The 20,630-nt window shown below is 46.4% G+C and overlaps 1 long non-coding RNA gene across 1 annotated transcript; it reads right to left on the bottom strand.

Moving 5' to 3' along the window:
- Positions 1–16,570: 16,570 nt before the first annotated feature.
- Positions 16,571–20,412, bottom strand: LOC146432604 (uncharacterized). The gene is made up of 3 exons (XR_014854250.1): positions 19,956–20,412; positions 17,115–17,189; positions 16,571–16,952 (listed from the first exon to the last, which is right to left on the bottom strand). It is a non-coding gene; the product is annotated as an uncharacterized LOC146432604 (long non-coding RNA).
- Between the last annotated feature and the right edge of the window lie 218 nt (positions 20,413–20,630).

Here is a 20,630-nt window from a genome sequence, read left to right on the forward strand (position 1 = left end):
GAAATGTAGTAAGTTCTGGTTTAGAATTCTTGCATATATAGCAAAAATCAATTCATTTTCATAAAATGTAAGATCAATAATACATAGCTGTGCACCTGGACACCAGTATTTCTAAAACACCATTCAAGTCACAGCAGGTCTTGTTTAAGGTAGTGAGAGTTTTGCCATTGATTGTTTGGTTACGTTGCACTTTGTATTTCTTCATCAGTACCTGGTGGTTTTATTTTGCACAGATTTTAAATCCAGAGAGACAATTTTTTTCCCCTTTTCCTCCAGGATTTTTGTCTCTATTAGAACCTTATGCCCTCCCTTCCCTATTGATTACACTCACAGACTCTTATCTTCAGCTTATAACTTATTTTATTAACTACTTCAGAAAGTGAAGATAAAACATGAAGAAGGAGAAAGGGAATTGTGTAGTTATCCCATGAACAGGGAGGTTTTATTTTTAGAGCATACCTAGGTGCTAACAAAATAGAAGATTTTTTTTTTCTTTTTAATGGCATGACATGTTCCAAACTATGATAAGCTTTTGGGCTAATTAAATAAGAAGTAAGGTCTGTTAATGTACAGTTTTTATGATAGATGTTAGCATGTCGAGTCTTTCCTCCTTTTTGCTTCATATTTTAAAGTTCCCTTTCATGTGTGTGAAAAATGAGTAAAAGTGTCAAGTCTTATCACACCTGACCTTGCTTTTTGGCTAGCCTCTTTCCCTTATCTATCGAACACATTACTCTCCCCATCATAACGTGGTAGTGCAAACATCGCAGCTGCCCAGCAAACATGACCAAAGCTACCTTTAAACTACCTCTAGACTCTTTAAACTCAACTAAAAGGCTGATTAGGTTCCACCTCTTTGGTCATTATCTCGTTCCGATAGCCACGCAATGAAAAAGCAATCTAGTAAAAAGCTCTCTCCTAGGAAAACTAGTTAAAGTGTGTGCTTGCTTAGGACGGTGTACTTAAAGAAAACAATTTATTCGTTCGTCAAAACCAACTGTGTCAACTAGTTTAGCTGTTTGCCGAGGCTTGGAATGAACAAACGTTGTTGTTTTCCTCCCCCAGCTCCTCGGGGAGGGGGATCGGGGGGTCGGCGAGGCTCCGGCGCTGCCGCACTGCAGGGCGGGCAGGGCGCGGGTCCGGCGGGTCCGGCGGGTCCAGCCCCGCACTCTGCCTTGGGCAGCAGCCCTGCCCTGCCCTCACCCTGCCCAAGGCACCAGCCCTGCCCTGCCCCGCAGCCCTCGGAGGGTGCATCAGCGCTTTCCTGGGCAGGGAGGATCGGTCCCGCTGAGATAACAGCGATGGGAACCCCCGGCCGCGCTCCATCTCCCTCCGGCTGATGCTCGCCCCGGGACTGCCTCGGCGGTGCATGACCCTCCCCGCGCTGTTTGATCCGTTCTCCCTCCCCACCTTCCCTGAAATTATCTTTTTTTTTTTTTTTTTCTTTCCCCTAAACAAATTTAGAAGGAAGAGATTAGCCAGGGGAGGGAGAGGCTGGCGGCGAGCCTGCAGCCGGCGCTGGAAGGGAACCGCAAGCCTTTCTCGGGCGGTGTTTGCTCGGGTGCCTTTAGCAAGCGCGGCACAATGGCAACTATTCAGGAATCAGTCAATATGACCTGGCACTAACAAGCCCTAAAAACATATATGCTTCATTCTCACAGAGACTAGGAATCGTGTTTTTAAGTGCGATTTACTTTGCTTTGTCAACAGAACAGGTAATGAGGAAAGTCCCCGCTGTAGAGTAAAAGCGCTCCCAGTGCCCAAAAGAGACATTTGGATCATAAAACCACATTTCCTGAAGAGGTCCCAGCACAGGTGGTCCTAAGTGACAGGATTTTCCCAGAGCAAAATTAAGCTGGGAAGGAGCAGTGCGCTGGGAAATCCATCCGGCCTCCCTCGGGGGGGTTTCCCAAGGAGTGAGCCGGATAAGCTCACATCCGTACCGGGAAGGTGGACAGGGAGAGGGGCTCCGGCCACAAAAGGGTTACGAGCCCGGAGAGTGGAGCTATTTGTCACCGGCACCCACCAGAGGAAAAAAAAAATTATAAAATTACTGATTAACGTGCTCTGTCAATACGCCTCTGCCCCGCGGCACTGCGGGACTGGAGCCGATCCATTACCTGGCACCTCCTTTGCCATCTCCCTCACCTTGCCGAGCCCCTGCATCCCTGAGCTGGCCCTGAGTCATGGGCAAACACCGCCGGGTGCCAGGCTGTGCCCGGGGTACCAGGCGAGCTCCCGGCCCGCGCCCATCGCCCGGGGTCAGCCCGGGTTTGGGGCCTCCTGAGGGACGAGGGTGCAGCCTTCAGAGAGTAAATGAGGGAGCTCCCCGCTTCCCCAAGGGGCACAGACAAGCCAGAGGGGGAAAAAGTCTCTCACGGGCACGGAGAGATGGCTGGGAGGCGAAGACCTGCCCCGGAGCGCATCCCTGACCCTGCTGGAGGCAGGAGGAAAAAATAGAAATAATGATTCTTTTTATAAAATAACAGTTGGAAAACGCTGTTGTCCGTAGCAAAGCGTGGCCGCACGCAGGATAAGCATGATAAACAGCACTACCTTGGTTAAAGCTGCCCTAGATGCCCCGCAGCGGGGCTGAGAGGGGCTGCATCCCGGACCCTCACCCCGCACCTCTCCCGGGGACTCCCCGCTCTGCCCCACCGCTGCCCGGGCAGGGACCAGCAGCCTCGCCGCGGGGAGCAGCCGCCGGGCTCCAGACCTCCCCGCGCAAATTAATTCATCACAGAGCTTGTTAAACAATTTGCAGGGTGGGCATGATGTGGACTGGGGGGGTCGAGGGGTTCGGGGGGTTTTTGGAGGGGGAGGCGGCGATGGGTGTTTTGTTTTTATCTTCTCTCTGGGGCCAAACAGCAGCTGGCAGGCAAAAGACTTTCTGAACTGTTTCATTTGAGGAAAGTGAGGGGAAAACTGACGTCTGACTCTCTCCGCATTTTAAATATGCTCGAATATAATTGACCGACTGCCGCTGTGGAGCATTTGACGTGCGTGATGGTGCTGCACCCGGGTGCTCCGAAAGTCCCAGGAAATGCTCATTTGCAGGAAGAACTTGTTAAAAATGAAGGGCTTGGATTAAATGCAGAGGCTAAAGGCATTTGCGTGTGCCACCGTTCGCATCACGATTATGCAAGCGCTCCTTCACCTCTCCCCGTACATCAAATTTTTAGCTCAGAAAAGCCTGGTAGCTTGTGCGGTACTGGCTCAGAGAAACCCCTCACTGTATCGCACGAAAACCTCCTCTGTGCTGTAGGACCTGCTGTGTTAAATTATGATCCAAAGGCTGTGGGGTGGGAACAATCAATCAGAATACCTGGGGTAGTGTGTAATGTGTGTGCTCTTGCCAGCGGGAGCAAGCGGCCCCTGAACACAGTCCCCCAGCAGGTTAAATAAATATGATACTATAGACAAACCGAGAGGATCACATGGCCGCATCAATCAGCTGTTGATAAAATACAATCTTCCTTTAATACACGCTGGGAAAGTTATTTAACACTTACAAAACCTGAATTCAGTGCTGTTTCTTTTGGTAAAAGGGGGAGAAAAATATTCTTTGAAAGTGCAACTCTTCTTAAAAGGCACGGAGAGGTGACAGTTGCATTTTCCTGGGGGATATAATAGAAAGCTTTTAATGAAGCCACAGACACTGTACAAAGTACGTGAGCCACGATGCTGGAAAAATACAGAAGCTGTTAAAAGAACAAGTCAACGTAGAAGTGGCTGGAGTCGGATCCTGGCTGCGCATTAGGGTTTATTTCATTTTCATTCATGATTTCACAACCCGGGTGGCTAAAAGGCTCCCGAGAACTGTTTCTTCTTGGCATGCAATTAGGGAAGAGCCCCTCCAAGGAGGAAGCGACCGGGGGTTCTTCCCTCCCAGCTCGGCATCTGTTGCAGCTGCCGGACAGTTGGAGCTGCGGGAGAAGCAGGAGAGACTTGGGTGCTTAGGTTATTTTTTTTAAGAGAGTTTGTCGGAAAAATTAAAAAGTGTTAGAATTTCCTAAAAGAAATTAGTTCCCCCGAGTATTTGTGGAAATAAAAGTTGTTGGTAGGGGTTGATCACGGGTATTTTTAATTGGATTTTTTTTTTATGTAGGGAGGAATGGGGCTCTCGGGGTGCACTGTTTCCCCCTCCTCAGGTGAGAAGTTTTGCCCACTGAGATAAAAAGATCTGTCGCCCGAGTACTCTTTGGGATTATCGCTCATTTGTTAACTTGCCGCTTTCCACTCACTTAAGTGTCTCTTTCAAATTCCTTTGGCGGTGCCTTGTCCCACTTCCCCAGCTCTGCCCTCCTTCCCGGCAGGCCCCGATCCCGCCGGCTCTGCCCCGTTTGCGGGATCAACTGCGGGATTCAACACCTTCTCCTCCCACCTGGAGCTCCTCAAGGCACGGGAAAAGCCACCGCCGAGCCTCGGGGAGACGCGGCATAAATCACCGGGCAGCCCAAACCTCCGTGGGGAAAAGCGGGAGGAAATTCTGACAAGGTTTCCCCTAACAAATGGAGATTAATGCCCGCTGTAAAGAGGAAGCGGTTGGAAGTGATGTTTATACAAGAGAAAGCCTGGAAATAGGGGAAAGCCGAAAAATCCCAAAAGCCCGGCTGGCTGCCGGTCCGGGGTTGATGTCAGCCAAAAAATACGGGGCTGAGGAGCCAAAAAGGCGTTTGACTGCCGCTGCTTTCCTTGTTCTCTGGGGCAGCCCTGTCGCGCGTGGGTGTCCTGGGGATGCCCCGAACCTTGCGGGTGCCGTCGGGGCACCTCGGAGAGGGAGGAACTCGCCGGGAAATCCCAGCTCGGGACACCCACGGTGGGGGAAGCTCTGCCCGGAGCCGGGGGAGAGTGGCAGGGACCCCGCAGGCAGCCCTGGAGGAGCTGCGGGAGCCTCCGTGCCTCGGCTGTGTTTGGAAAGTTGCGCTAAAGAGCTCTTTACCTGCACCAGCCACCCTTAAGCACTCTCCAGGGGCTTGTTGGGCAGATGTAATGGCAAGGCCAGGGGGTCTTGTTTGGCTAGACGTGGGGACATTTGTCATGGCTGACCTGTGAACTTCAGCTTCTGAGCCCAGGACTGTAAGGAGAGGCTCGGGCTAATGTAATAAAGCGAGAGAGACAAGAGGAAAGGCCTATCTTGCCCCAGGGCCACCACATGTTCACTCCGTTTTACTGTCAGTGCTACACGGAAGCTGTGGCTTCATTTCATATTCTATTAATATTTACAGCCGCGATTGAATTTCCCATTACAAAGTTCACCATACACGCACCGCTAATATGAAATATTAATAGTATTGTGCGCATTATGAAAATTCTTATTATTAAAAAATATATATCTATACCGGGCAATTTGCACGGGTAACTTCATTTTCTGTGTCCACCTGGCGCACAGGGGACCTGCAGCCCTGGCTCCGCGGGGCGCGGGGGATGCGCGGGGCTCCGCGGGGCGCAGTGGGGTTGCGCTGGGAGCAGCCCCGGAGCTCGGGTGGCACCGCAGGGAGCAGCTTGGCCCTCTCAGTGCCACCTCCACCCACGGGGCTGTGTCGTTTCCTTGTGGAGAGTCACGTTTTCCGGCTGGTCTGGGGCATCCTGAGGACAGGAGGTGCCCAAAGTGGCTTTTCCCCGAGGAGGGATGGGGCCGAGGAGAATCGGGTGGATCCGATGGTGACAGAGGGGTTGGAAGTTTTTTGGCTGCTTCCAACCCAGCTCGACTTTCCGAGAGGGTTTGAAGTCCAAGCAAACCCTGAGCGTCTCAAAGATGAGTAATCAGGCATCACCTTACTTCGCAGACCGCAGCTGAGTCACTTTTCACTCGCTGCTCGGGGCGGACAGAGAAATCCTATCTCCTGTGAAAGGAAAATTGGCCGCCGGAGTCCCAAAAGTGCCCCGAGGATCAACTGAAATGAAAGTAAACCGATAATTTCCAGATCGCGTGGAAAACAGAGCGGTATCGAATTTAACCACCGCAAGCTCAGCCCGACAGGACGAGCCTGTCCTGGAGCACTTTATCTCGCTCCCATTCGAGGGAGAAGCCCAGGTCATTCTGCTCTTTTTTATTGTTATTATTTATTATTCTGAGCACAAACAGCCCTTCCTTTCGCTGCGTTGCAAACCTGCACGCTCGTGGCAAAATAAACATTTGCCATTCGTGTGTGAGGAAGGTGCAGGGAGAAAAAAGTCTGGGGGCTTTGGGGAGCCCCGCATGCAGCATCCACAGGTGTTTAATACACTAGGAAGAAAGTTGTCATAACTGGGTTTTTAGAATTTTTTTTTCCCTAGAAAACTCTTCAATTACTCTGATGCCCGTCTGGAACTCAGATTCCATTTAAAAACAAACCCAACCTTGTTTTCTGTCAGGAGGGGAGCTGTATTGATTTACCCGGGTATTTACTCTGCTGATTGCAGTGAGAAAAAAACAGCTCTAGAGTCACTCTCGTCACCTTGAATCCTTGGTGAAGGTTGTGTTTGAACTGGGAGTGTTGCCACCTCCCTGCTCCTCCAGATTTCATGCTTTCCCACAGCTCTGGGCCCTAGCTAAGCAGCACCTAGGGGTTTTCTCTGCTTTATTTTGACCGTGGGGAGCAGTCAAATCCAGAAGGAGGTCCCTGGGCAGCGATAGGTGCTGCAGATGTAGGAGCAGAGATCTGTTAGCCAGCAGATCGTGGTGGCTCCTCTGTTTTCCCAAAGCTTCTCCCACGCACGAGGAATAGATGCTATTTATGACTCCTAATAGATCTGGATTAAGGTAATTTAGGAATCCTTCGTCTCTCGGCTCGGGAGGATGACAGGCTCTGGGAGGTACGGATGGGTGACATTTCCACCATGAGATCCGTCCTTCCCCCTCCCCGCTCCCCCCTTGGCGTCCCCCCCTTCCAGCCCTAAATGTGTCATGCTTTGTCACATCCTCTGCGTGTGTGTTTTTAGAGAACATTTGAATAAAAGGCTCGATGCCAGGTATTGGTGACACAGTGGGTGGAATTTGCAGCCTTTCCACAAAGAGTTGGAAGCCTCCATTTGCATAAGGTCAGGGTACAGCTTCTCACAGAACTTTAGCAGCATCTCTGTCTCTTAGCAACACTCTTGCACTCTTGGTCCCTGCATTAAATTGACTGGTCCTTTCCTTTTCTTCCTTTCATAGGGAGGCTTACAATAAAATGTCACCCTTCCAACCTGTGCCTGTCACCCAGTAGGTCATCTGTTTCTCTTACACCTCCTCCCCCCCACCACCACTTCATCTCCAATTAGGGGATGAGATTATTCATTGGGTGGATTCCCAAAACTGCTTCATTTTTTATTTTGTTAATTAATATTAATAACATTTCTCCCTTTGTATTAATAAAAAGGAACCCTCATAAACAGTGAGGAGATAAGGAGCAAATTGCAGGCACCTGCAAAACAATGGGATTGGAGTGGGGTAATAAGGCGAGTGGAGATAGAGAGAGCAAGGTTTAGGTCATCCTCTCCACCCATTTAGTTGATGCAGGGTTGAACTCAGCATGGAAGCCTTCAATGTGCTCAGAATATTAGAGTCACCCCTCTTGGCTCCGGCATGGGAATTGGTGACAGAATACAGATGCTGATAGGTGGTGTTAATGGAGGGTCAGCCTTGGACAATAGTATCCATCACTTGCCTCATGGCTCTGCTGTCAGATGGAGTCATTTCTGACTGCTCTATCACCAAGATTTGGGAGAGATTCAATTATTACCTTAGGCTTGGCAGCGCTAGATACAAATCTATGCCCAAAGGACCGGAAAAATCACCCCGGTCTTCTTGTCTCCCAAAGTGTTTTTTTTTTCCCTTCCTAAATAAAATAAATAATTTTTTTTAAGAAAAAAAAAAAATCAATGTTCGTGCCATTCAATTTGTCCCTCTGCTACGAATTCCTGGGGGAAAAAAAAAATCAGCCAACTCTTTGCTCGGCCTGAGAGTTACCCAGCAGTTCCATCGCACTGTCAAACTTTTGTAGGGAAGGTTATGGCAGATCCTCTAAACTTTGGAGTCTGTACCGACAGTTTGTGCTTTTCCCCCCGAGATTCCGGGCTCTGCACTCCTAGCAGGGAGCTAAATCCCATCTCTGGGTGCCAGGGGATGAGCAGGACACACCGCAGAGCCCCTCTTCACCCAGGGCGGGCGGGGAGATTATTTATCAAGAGCCCTCGTTAACTTTAAGAACGGGGCTAAAGGACAAACTTTAAGCACGGGAAAAGCTCTCCATTTCCCCCTTTCTACTTTTTAAAGGTATTTAAGTGCTGATAGCCGCTTTAAATTCAGTCCGGATTTTATTCCCTGGCTCCCTGTGGCGACCTGATCCACTTCTAAGGAGGAATGGCTTGTTTTCTCTAACACGTTATCCACCTCTTGAGTGCTGCAAATGCTAAGGTGAAACCTGGTGCTTTTCAGCGGTATTTCTTCAAAACTCTTCTTCAAACGCCCCCCCCTCCCTCCTCGCTGCTCCTCCCGAAGCTTTCAGACACTGTAATTCCTGCAAGATAAATTCTCAGGTAATGGGTTCTGAGAAAAAGCAACAGAGGTTAGGAGTCAACTGCCTCCTCTTTAATAATTCACATGTCATATTTCTTCCACTTTGTCAAGTTGGCTAAAGAAGATGGGCAGGGCTGAGACAGGCAGACACTTGAGTTTATTATCCGAGGGCTGGGGGGAGCCAGGGAAGGGCGATGCCCTCTGTGCCTCTAGCAGGGGCAATTCCTGCTGCCTGGCTCCAGGGTGGTGTCTGCTCGCCCATCTCGGAGATTGAGCAAAGGAACATTTGGTTTCCAGCCGCTGCACTCCTGCCTGGATTTCCTCTTCCTAGGATCTCCTCTCCTATTTACCTTTACTCATCCCTTCGATCCTTTTACTACAAATATTTTTTTTAAGTTAAACAGATGAATTACAAATAAACAGATAAATTACAAATAAACCTCGACCGCACTTTATTTTATTTAATTTTTATTTTAGCCACCGTGTTGTGATTTGTCTCCCTGAGTGCCAATACACATTCACATGGGATATTTCTCTATTCGGGCTTGTAAAAGTTTCGGGGCTTATTGGCTCAAATTCAAACAGTTTGGGATAACCAAAGGAAAGCTGAGGTTTAGCGGTGGGGTGACGAAGTTGAAGTTGTCTCTTGCCCCAAAGCAGGAGTGCAACAAAACACCAGCGACTGCAAACGTAGGCAAAAACTTGTCACTGAAGTGGGAGAAGCAAATAGTTGACTCTTAGGAAATTGGTCACCTTTCCTTAAATGATAAAAGTCTCTGAAAAGAGTTCAGAAATGATATGTTATAATCACCAGGAATCCCCACTAATTTGTCTTTTCAGACAGCTTTTAGAAAAACTTCCAAGGTTTTCGAAATTTGCACTTTCCTGCCTCATCCTTGACACATCCTTCCACCACATTCCCCAGCCGTATCTTCGAGTGTGAGTGTGGATAATGTCATGTACCTGTGAAGGTGTCAGCTGCATTTGGAAAGGAAATTGGAGGAAAGAAGAAGAAAAGCAGCTCCCTGAGCCACACTGCCACACTCGAAAGCACAGATACAGGTGAAAACACGAGTGACAGCAGAGCAGAAAATGTCTTTATTCTTCTGGGAGCTGCCTCTTTTCCCCTCTTACTATATTATTATTTTCTTCATAGTATCGTTTAAAGTAAAAACACTTTTTTTCCTCCCTCAGTCTTTCATTGAAGCAGCAACACATTATAACTGATCTTTTGCAGTGTGGTCTGTTCTGTGTGGCCATAAGTCTTATCCAGAAACAGTAAATCTGTCTTATCTGTCAGATTTTGGTAACTTTATACATGAAAGAGAAGAGCGGGCAACTTTGGGGGATTTAGCAAAAGGACTTGTAAGTGTAAGCAAGGATAACAGCAAACCCTGAGGCCCATGGGAAGTTTGCCCTTGTGATACCGGCCAGGGTTTGTTACATTTTTGGTTAGAGGCTGGTGACTTTCACCCTTCCTGCAAGCATCATTTCCAGAAACAGGCAGCTCTGCTTTGCGGTGAAGATTGCTCTGGGATTTCGTTGGGGTTTGTTTTTCCTTCCGAGAAAACCCCTCGTGTTACCGGGGCTTCAACACTTCAAAAATAAATATAAACCCAAACAAGACCCGTGAGCCAGAGAGAAATAACGAGCTGACAGTCACCCGGCCGGCTGGAGAGGGCTGGGGGAGCATCCTTTGCGAAGGGATGCAGAAATGCTTCGTGTTGGGATTTCTGCCTTCAGCCCTCCCGGTGAAACACTCTGCCCCTCACGGTTGGCACAGGGGTGACAGACTGGCACAGGGGTCACCCTTGGGCTCGTAAAGCCCACGTGTGTCCCCAAAGTGTCTCCGACTGTCGCGTTTCTCCCCGCCCGAGGAGGCTGAGGGGCTCCCCGCGCAGTGCTCACCTGCCATAAGGCATAACATCATCCCGGCTGAAACTCTTAAAATTTACAGTCTGACACTTCAAAACTTTTTTTTTTAATAATTTTTTTTTTTCCCAGACACCAGCACTCCTTTTTTTCTTTTTTTTTTTCCCTCAGCTCCCGAGATGGGAGTTGATTTTCCCGGTGCCAAACCTCTCCCAGAGACACCCGGCAGGGCTCGAAGGGAGAGACAGAGCCATCCTCCATTGGCAACCAGCGATGAAACGCACTTGAAAAGCTGCCAGGGAGAATTAGGATGGTAGCCCTATCCTGCAAAATCAGATGGTTTGCAGTGTCCCTGAGCAGCTGTTAAGCTTGTTGAGATTTTTTTTTTATTGGTATTATTATTATTATTTCCCGGCATATTTTTTTAACACCTGCGAAGTTTGTCTAGGAGGATGCCACTAAAGACAGAAGTACTGAGTGCTTGACAGACTCCATAAAGTCCTTGGCATCCTTCTAGATACGTGACAGGTCTGAGGAGCGGCATGCGAGAGCCGGGGGGTGAGCTCGGCCCGGCGGAGAGCATCTCCCTGCCCGCTCCGCCTGGCACGGCGGGGCGATACCTGCACCCCCTGCAGCCCGGCAGGGATGCCCTGCTGGCCCCGCAACGGGAGAGAGAGAGGATTTGGGAGGGGAAGCCACCTGCAGCCTGTCCTTCCCTGCCTCAGCCGCACGCAGCATGTCCTGCGATGCGCTGAGGGGATGGGAGCTCTCTAGGCGTGCAGAAAGCACCGATTTAATAGGGAAAAAGGGAGGTTTGGTGCTCCCTGCTCCTTGTTCCCCCGTGAGGAGCTGGAGGTGACAGCGGGGCTCTGCCGGGCATCCCTCGACCCGCTCCGCGGAGCCTCTGCCCGGCGGAGGATGCGCTGTGCTCCTGCCGCTTGCATCGTGTCCTGCTCAAACCTCCTGCACCGTGTCCTGCTCAATCTCCTGCACCCTGTCCTGCTCACACCCCTCACCGTGTCCTGCTCACACTCCTGCACCCTGTCCTGCTCACACCTCACCTCCCGCCCGAACTCATCTTCCTCCCGCCCGCCAAACATCTGCAGCATTCCCCTCCCGCCCCGTGATTCCACTTGCTGTTTCTTCTTATTGAGTTCTCCGAGTCTCTCTGCAACTTGTCATAACCTGTAATAAAATGCCCTTTTCGGCGGGAGTTGAAGTCCAGAGGGCATCAGATCCATTTCCAGCTGACAGCGGAGAAGGCAGGCAGGACAGCGCGGGGAGGATCGCTTTTGTCTGCCTCCAGGGCTTTAATGATTTCCCAGCGAGGCACCCCGAGGGCAGCAGGTCCCCACCGAGCCCCCCCGGGTGGCGCATTGCAGCCTGGTGTGCTCACTCGGCACCTCGCTGGGACCCGGGCTGGGGGTCCTGGGCAGCCTCTGCCCCGGGGGAACCTGCAGATCCCTGCCAGGGAGGGCAGAGATCCTCCTCATGTCCTCATGGCCCAGCCCAGATATGTCAATTATTCTTATTTATTCTTATTCTCATTGTCATTCTTATTAATCCTGACTCTTATTTTTATTCTTTATTCTTGTTGTTCATTGTTACTGCCAGTATCTCTAGAGTACACTGGAAAAATGACCACTATATTTTATATATACATATATATATATATATATATATATATATATATATACGTACATATATATATATACACACTATTATATGTTAAATAGAAAACAGCATCAGACATGTCTAATGAATATTTCTTCCTTTTATATCCACATTCCTGTACACTGAGAATAATGCACAAGCATAAATATGAACATCAAGAAGTGCTGTATATGTATTCATGTTTATATACATATATGTATTAATATATATGTACATATATGTATTCATGCTTATATACATTAATAACCATGTCCTGTACATGTGTGTGTGTTTGCACACAGAGGAGGTGTATGTACATACAGACATAAAGACACCTTTTCCTTGTGTCACAATACACAAAAAATGTTCATCCTGCCCAGTCTGCACACAGAGTTGTGTGTAGGACCAGAAAAGCACGTCAGAATACAAGGTGTGAGAGGCCAATAAGCCCTTAAGTGCTTACACGTGATTTATTTTCCTTTAAAGCCCAAGCAAACAAATAACAAAGAAGAGGTTGGTTAAAAATACTCCCAGCCAGGTGCTCTGTAACCCCAGCATCGCCCAGCGTGTCCTGGCAAGGGGTCAGGCGGCAGGGCTGCTGCTGGGGCTGCTCCTCTGATCAAGTATTTATGGCCACTGCATCTTTGCATAACATTTACTTTGCTTTCTTTAATGGTTTTCTCCTCTCCTTTCCCCGCTCCTCGCTGCAAACAGCCTCAGTCAGCCCCAGCGATGATATCAAGAAAGGTTTTTCTTTTTTTTTTTTTTTGTGGTCCAGCCAAAGCGAGGTCATTCTAATAATACCCAAGGTCACTGGTGGGAGCCACCGAGTCTCCCAGTCATTTTTCATTTGCTTGCAACAGTTAATGACAGTCACAGGGATGGAGCTGGGAGCTGATGGCCATGTGATGTCACCAGCACATGCTAGGGGATTATAAGGGCAGGTACAGGGCAGGGTTGTGGATTAAAAATGATGGAAAAAAAAATCACTATTAACTGCTTCACTCCAGCAGCTTGGTGGGAAAAAAAAAAAAAGGTACAGACAAAGGAAGGGGGATTTCTTCCTCCCACCCCCCTCCAAATCAGTCCTCTAAAATGCCAGCTCAACTGCTCCATTTTTTCCTGATTTAGTGACTCAGCTGGAAAAGATCTGTGGAGTGTGTGAGAGGAGACACTGCTTGCTGTACCAGCTGCTGGGCAAGAGGTTGCAAAAGCAACCTTGCAATTACCCAGGGGCGTTCCTCTCCCTCCCACCCAAATCAGAGGCTTCATCCCTTTCCTCCTCCTGCCAAGGGCAAAGCCCGTGGTGGCACCAGCAGGAGTCAGACCTAGACAAGTTTTTGGATGTACACAGAGGTGTCTGGGGAGTTTTTCGGTGGTTTTAACTCATGTTTTCTATTCTAGCTGTCCACTAGAAAAAAAGGAGAAAAAAAGGAGAACAAAAAGGAAGCAGATTCCCTGGTTAAATCCCCCCTGGTCAGGCTGCAATGCTCTTTGGCTGGAGGAGCCCTGGGGAGGTGGGTATTGATTTAACCATGTGCACCAACTGTGAGGTTCATGCTGCAAAGTGCCTCTCACACAGCCCTGGTCATCCCCCGAGCTGCCCCTCACCTCCAGGGAGTCACCCCAGGGGTTCCACTCCTCATGTGTGGCCTGAGCCTTAAACCCCTGGGCTGAAACCTTACACTCTGGAAAGCCAGGAGTGTGCACCAGCCTGCAGGGACCAGGGGGAGAAGCTGTGCAAATCAACTAGATACCAATTTTTCATATAATTTCATAAATATAATTATATTCTGCTCCAAAAGATGCAGAAGTCAGAATTTTTGAACTTGTGGGATAACTATAGTTTGGACATGCTGCTCTTTCTCACTGAGAAACAAACCAAAAGAAAGACAAATTGCATATTAATCTTCACCCAGCCTGTCATCATTGAACTATTTTGTCTCAGTTATCTCATCTTTCTGTATTTATTTATGAAACATGACCTTCTCATAGCCTCTGTTTCCGTGTTTTTATTTCTTTCTGACATTTTAACTGTATAGCGACCATCAGTTTCATGGTTTATTATTGTCAACACATATCTTTTTAAAAAGTAATTCCATGAAGAAAGTTGGATATCAGTTAAAATCTTTGTCCAGTAACATTTTTTTATTAATTCAATGTACAAGAGCAAAACCATGGCAAACCAGAAGAAAACAATTATGACAGAAAAGAACACAAGTGACTGGTTTATGTGAACACCTAATTTCTAAACCTGTTTCACAGCCTACAACCATTTATGACACTGTCACTACCAAGGTCAGTGGACTTTGGATCGACTCCTACTTAAAGCAGGATGGATCAATGCAGTGAAGAGATGAGTTCAAACTGATGTAGTTGTCCAAAACACACTGAGATGCATAAACCTTTCTGTTTTCTGTGTTTATTATCTCCTCCTAATGCTCATTCCTGCAAATAACTTCTCCTTCAAATCCTGCGTCTCATTTGGATGAGAAGGCAGAAACAGATGCAGCTGGAGGCTGAATTTTTGAGCCAAACTGAGCTGCTCTGAACAGTCGTGGCTGCAGTGAACCCTCTGAAGGATGCTGAGCTGTGGCAGCACGACATCAGCTCTGAGACGCCTTGTTAAGGATCTTCAGGTGTTACCTGGTGGCTGCTGTCAGAATCAAAGGCTGATGCATTTATTTCTTTTCCCTGGGAGGACACAAACCCATGGGCTGCTCCTCAGATGGGAAGAACGTGGCTCATTCATTTCCGCAGAAACGCCTCACGTCCCGTTCTCAGTCGAGCCTGACTTGGTTCATGGTGGTTAATAGGATTAGAGCATCAGCCTTTCTGGAGGATATTGAAATGCACGGGACGAGTGGTACCGAGTTGGTGGTGTCTTTCTTCTCCTCCTGTGATGGGCAGGATGACACACCTCCAAGCAGAGGGGATTTGTCCGGTGGGAGCAGGCAGATTATCTGTATCTAGTGAAACAAGGCGTGCATGGCAACCTTTGCCAAGGCTCAAAGCCAGAACCTACTCACTATAAAATAATTGTGTCACTACCTAACCAAGGCACTCTTCATGTTTCATTTATCTTTTGACTGTAATTGAATGGTTGAAAGGCAAAAAATGTAGACAAATTCCAGCTGTATTGAGATCTGTTTCTTTCTCTGCTACCGTGGCCCATCATTAGATAGTTTCACTCTCTGTACAGAAGGTCAGAGAGTATAAATATAAATTGCATTTTGCATTACTTCTAGATGAGTGAAGCTGTCAAAGCAATAATATAAGCTTTCAGTCTCACATTCTACCACTTCTTTCCCATTTTTTGGCCAGGAGGTCATGTGCAAATTGAACGTGACAGCCCAGACGACATGTCCAACAGACTTATATTGTTAGACAGTTCTACCATGGCACTCACCACAAATTAAACCCACGTCGGACTTAGAGCTCTTCAGGAGCTGCTAACAGTGGCTCAGGCTTCTTGCAAAAAAGTTTATGTCCATGTCAAGCCTATTCAAGAATAACAGCAACTCTTTTGGAGGATCTTGTCCAAAAATGGAGAACATGGGGAAAAGATCTGACAGGTAAACCTGCAAGAGCTGATCAGAGTAATGCAGATTTTAGTTGTTGGAAAGGTGGGTACATTTGCAGTGTGTGTATGTGTGTACTCTTCACTTCTGTCAAAACTCTCTCCTCCAATCTATTATTAATAAGCAATATTCGGTATTTAGTGGATATTTTTGCTATCAGCCTTCAAAAGAGGGGATCAAACCGCTAATTTTCCACCTCTTTTTCTGCAAGCAAAGTTAACTTTGTGTCCGTTGGTAAAACATTGTGTACACCAGTTAATACATTGTTGATGACTTGGAAATAAATGTATATTGAGATATATATTAATAAATGCATTAAGATCTGCATGGACAGCTTCCACTAACACCTATTTGGATGATGTAGTCTAAATTCATTTGTGGAAATAGATGTTACTGAATACTTTATTTTATGTTAACTCAGAGCACAGTTTTCTACAGAACACCACAAGGATGAGATTGAGGTTGTTGTCTTCAGCTGGAGTCAAATCAGGTGTCAAAGTAGCTTTAGAAAGTTCTTTGTGCTGTGTACAGTGTTGGAGAAAAGCTAATGCTGAATGACAGTACAACAAGATTGCTCTGGGGACAGAAACTCAGATTTCCAGCCCTTTACCTTTAGGTATCTAAAAATGCAGCACAGGTTGTGAAGGACTGAAAATTCTTAGCATCTGGCAGTGTCTGCTGGTCTGTGCTAAAGAGCTGGTGGTCTTGGTCCAAATCTTGGCAGAGAGGAGTTCACGTTGTAAATGACATTATCTGGCAAATCTTTGCAGCAGTCTGAGCAAGAGGGGCCAAGAACTCATTTGGCACAGAACCTCCTGCTCTCCCTCATGGCAGAAATGTTCTCCCTAGATAAGGGCTGAGTGTGGCTCAAGAAAAGTCCCTGCCACTCTTGCTCGACCAGCTTCCCATGAATGAACAAAGAGCTTCATTTTCAAGGGCTACCAGGCTTTTTTCCCCCTTTTTTTATTTTTTTTAATTTTTTTTTTATAAGGACTAAACTTAAAGTGAAGACTTTGAGCCCCATCTGGTACAAATCGGTAGGGGCTTTGCAGGCTTCAGTAGAGCTACACTGATTTCCACCAGATGATGCTATTAGAGGACTGAACTATCCAACAATAATTATAAAAAAAATGTCTTTGATTATGCATGTGCAACAACTATTTATGTTTACATTGCAGAGATTTGCATGTAGCACAGTGGGGAGTATTTTATCTCTTGAAAACATTGCACCAGCATAAATAATCCACTGACATTCAAATGAGCAAAAAATACCCTCATTTTACCACAAGATGGACCGTAAAGGATGTTCTTCACGCGTCTTTTTCGAGCAGATTTGTCAATAATCCTCAACTGCAGAGTTCATTCTAGAGAAAGGAAGATGGAAAGGAGAAAAAGGAAAAAGTTATATTCTGTTCCAGGTGGTTACATTACAGAGCAGTGATGCAATCAGGTGATCCTGCACTTGGGATGGGGGAACCAGGTGAAATTAGGACATCAAAAATGCCCCATGAAAAGCAGTTCCATACCTCCTTTGGCAGCATTCAAAGCAGACTGTCAAGGAATGTGAACCATTTCAAATCCAGAGCGAATTGGACACAAACCTATCAAAGGCAGAGATGGAGATAATCATGTGAAAACTGGGAGAATCTCTGCTGAAGTACCAGCCTGGAACAGCACAACAGAAATTACCATTGAGGTAATTACACTGACATTTAAGCTTTCAAAATAGAAAATGCTTAAAATATGCAGTAATGTGTTGTCTCTTTGACTCACAAGAGGAAAGGGAGATGAAAGCACAGGTAATAATCCTTTGATGTTTGAACTACATACTCAGGTCTCCTGCCTTGACTTCTGGGGTTTTTTTTATTTGCTAATTGTGCTTTGGTGGTGCTCCGAAGGCATTAAATTTCTCAAATGAAGGCATGTTGCCCTACTCCAGATACAGCTTTTCTCTTGGGAGCAAGGCAGAAGAGTGTTGCTGGCATTTTAAGTTCAAATGCCCAGCAGAGAATTGGAAGACACACAGACATCTTTTTCATGGCCTGGCTTCCCCCTTTTCACCTTTGCATCTTCCTGATGAGGAAAAGCAGGAGATACCCCATCGTACCCAGCAGGAGAAGATTTTGTCCAACATGGGAGACTGAACAGCACTGAACTCACCTGTGTGGTTTGGCAAAGATTCCATGCTGTTGTCCTAAAAACACATTTCCTCAGTTTCCCTATCGAAGGAGTGAGGATGTGCTAATGGTGATCTGCCTCTTGGGAGCACTGTGAACAGTAATTTGTGGTTTTATTAGCTCTTCCAAGATGAAATATGTCACATAAAATGATCAGAATTATTAAACTGAGCTTAATTGGCAAGGGCTTGAGAGGAATTTCTATCATAAAAAGGTGTCTTTGAGCAAGTGAAGGAGTTGGTGGGCTTGATCCTGGCATGAGGCTTCCCTTTGAGCAACACAAGCTAAGGATGGGAGAAGGGGAACTGTAGGATCCCCAACAGGGAACCATCCCACCCATCCCACTGCTCCTTAAATGAGAGCCTAAGATGAGAAGATAAGGCTTATGCTCAGGATCAGTGTGAGACAGAAATCACAATTAATTTCTGAAGTAAACAGGGTGAAAATAAGCTTTCCCAGAATCCTGGCTGCTCAAACCAGTGGAAGAACATTGAAAACCAGAACCAGGTTCTAGCAGAGGAAATGTGCCAAGGGCAACAGAGGCTTAGTTGGGAGCTTTGGAGCAGCAGTCAGATGGGATAACTCCACTTTTGTATCTTTGTGGATTTGGTTTTCTCTAAAAGCAGAGCTCTGTTTTGATGGGTGGTTTGAGGGAAAACTAAGCTACTGTCATTAAAACCCAAACTGTAATCTTAGCAAATTAGCCAAACCTCCAGGCACTTTGCTCACCAGAATTTCCTTACGGGAGGAATCTGTCACTTTGTCACCACAAAATGAGGCCAAATTTTCAAAGATGTCCCTGCAATGAGACTCAGAGCTCTGGTACTAAGCCATCCGGAGATTTGCATTCACAGTTTGGGTTTCCAACACGACAATAAGAAGTTTAGCTCCGAACACAACTGTGTTGCACGAGTGCATTAAAAAAAACAAAGTGAGAAAAGCCTCTTTTCATTTTCTGGGACAAGCATGAGTAAACTAAAGTGACAACTGTGCTTTTGCTTTGCATGCAGGCTTCCTTTGATTTTTCATGAGAGCTTGGACACCCAGAAGCTGCGTTCATAGGAGCTAATCAGGAAAATAAAAGAAGTTTTACAAACTTCTCCTGTGTTGAAATCAATGGATGCTGAGCGCTGAAGTCACCTAATAGGTATAAATTCTATATTCGTGAATTATTTTCTGTTGATTGTAAAACTGCCTCTAGATGCTTAGAGGGGATATAGATGTGCAAGTTATGAGGGAGTGTTGAGATAGGATGACTGGCAATGGTTTTAAACTGAAGGAAGGTAGATTTAGATTAGATATGGGGAAGAAGTTCTTCCCAGTGGAGGTGGCTGAGACTCTGCAAGGTGCAAATATTATGTGTAGCTCTGAGCAGAATTGGACAGTTTGGATGTGGTCAGAGACATCTCTTCCTTAGTAGCACCAGCTCCTGCAGTCTGCCAGATATATCAAGTGTGCTTCTAAATCTGGTGTTTATTTTTCACTTGGTTTTGCCCTCCATCGTGATTTAACCAGCTGGGCACGCAGTGCTTCTCTTTCCAATTTTATCACTAGCAGGTTTTGCTATGGCTCCCTTTCGTCTGCATTTTATGCATTTTTAAATTGGTTTTTAATTTTTAAATGGTATTTGCAGCTAATATTTCCCTTCCCTGAACCACTTCACCATACTAACAGTGTTCTAGCAAGGACCTGAGCCAAGTCTACAGTGTCCTTGGGTTTCCTCTTTTCACCTGTCAGAAAGGGGAGTTTGGGCTGGGCCATCCCAGGGACTGCTGTCACACACTTCAGATCATTCTTCAACCTGTACTTCCCAAATTGTCAAGTTAGTTCAGCCCCAAAGCAGGTGTGTGATCACACAGTGACTGCTGTCCCAGTGTAAAGTGACACAGCTGGGTGAGCTATGGTGCTTTGGGACCAGTTTTTGAAACTGGGCTTTGCTTTCTATTAATGCAATGTGGGTTAGTTATTTGTGTGCTTATAGATGTTTCATTATTTGTTCATGTATGAATTCATTGCATGTATTTTCATGGTATGTGATAAAATAAATTTGAAACATTTGCAAATTTATCAGCCCAGAATCTTTTTTCTTCTCATTTTTTTCTCCTCCTCTTTACTGAGTGACTAACAAATCAACGCCTAGAGAAACCATTTATCATGCAGAGCAAACTTGTATTCAAACCTTCTATTTACCTTTCTGTTTCACTCTGTGGATATCTTCACTGTGGGTCAATTGGTCTTTCTTCTGGGAGGATCTCTGCCTCAAAGGTTTTGGCCAGAATGCCATACCTACATTGGAGAAGTCTTACAATTTAACAGAAATAGATGTCACTTATTTTTAAGCATTTTTATTTTCCAGTGGAACAAATACATGCACATATGGGATTCAAGCTAAAAGTCTCAGGGTTTCCTCTGCCAGAAGAGTTTGTTAGGGCTGAGGGTTGGGTGAGTCGACCACAACCTCTTCCCTCTCCCAGGAGCAACATCTGTGAGGAGTGGCTGGGATGGCAGGAGAAGCAGCCAGACCTCCTAAGCCAGGGGGAACTGAGCCTTTAACCAATTCACAATCACCATTCACTTCCCATATCCTCTCCTCTAATACAAAATCTTATATTGTTTTATAAAAATTTTATATTTGATTTTTGGCACCATTTTTAATTGTGTGCTTGTTTGTTTGTTTGTTGGGTTTGGTTTGGGTTTTTTTGTAGAATGAAGAACTGCAATCCTTGGCAATATTTTCTGCAGCTCTAAGTCAAAAACACATATCACTTTCACTTTGCAGATCCCCCTTATCAGATTTGCTGTAATAAACCAGTGTTGTTCTTGGGAGAGCTGAGGGTTAGTAAAACATTTCTTGAATTTAATTAT

Source organism: Lichenostomus cassidix, chromosome 10 (assembly GCF_008360975.1).
Source record: "Lichenostomus cassidix isolate B80296 chromosome 10, HeHo_3.0, whole genome shotgun sequence".
NCBI lineage: Eukaryota > Metazoa > Chordata > Aves > Passeriformes > Meliphagidae > Lichenostomus > Lichenostomus cassidix.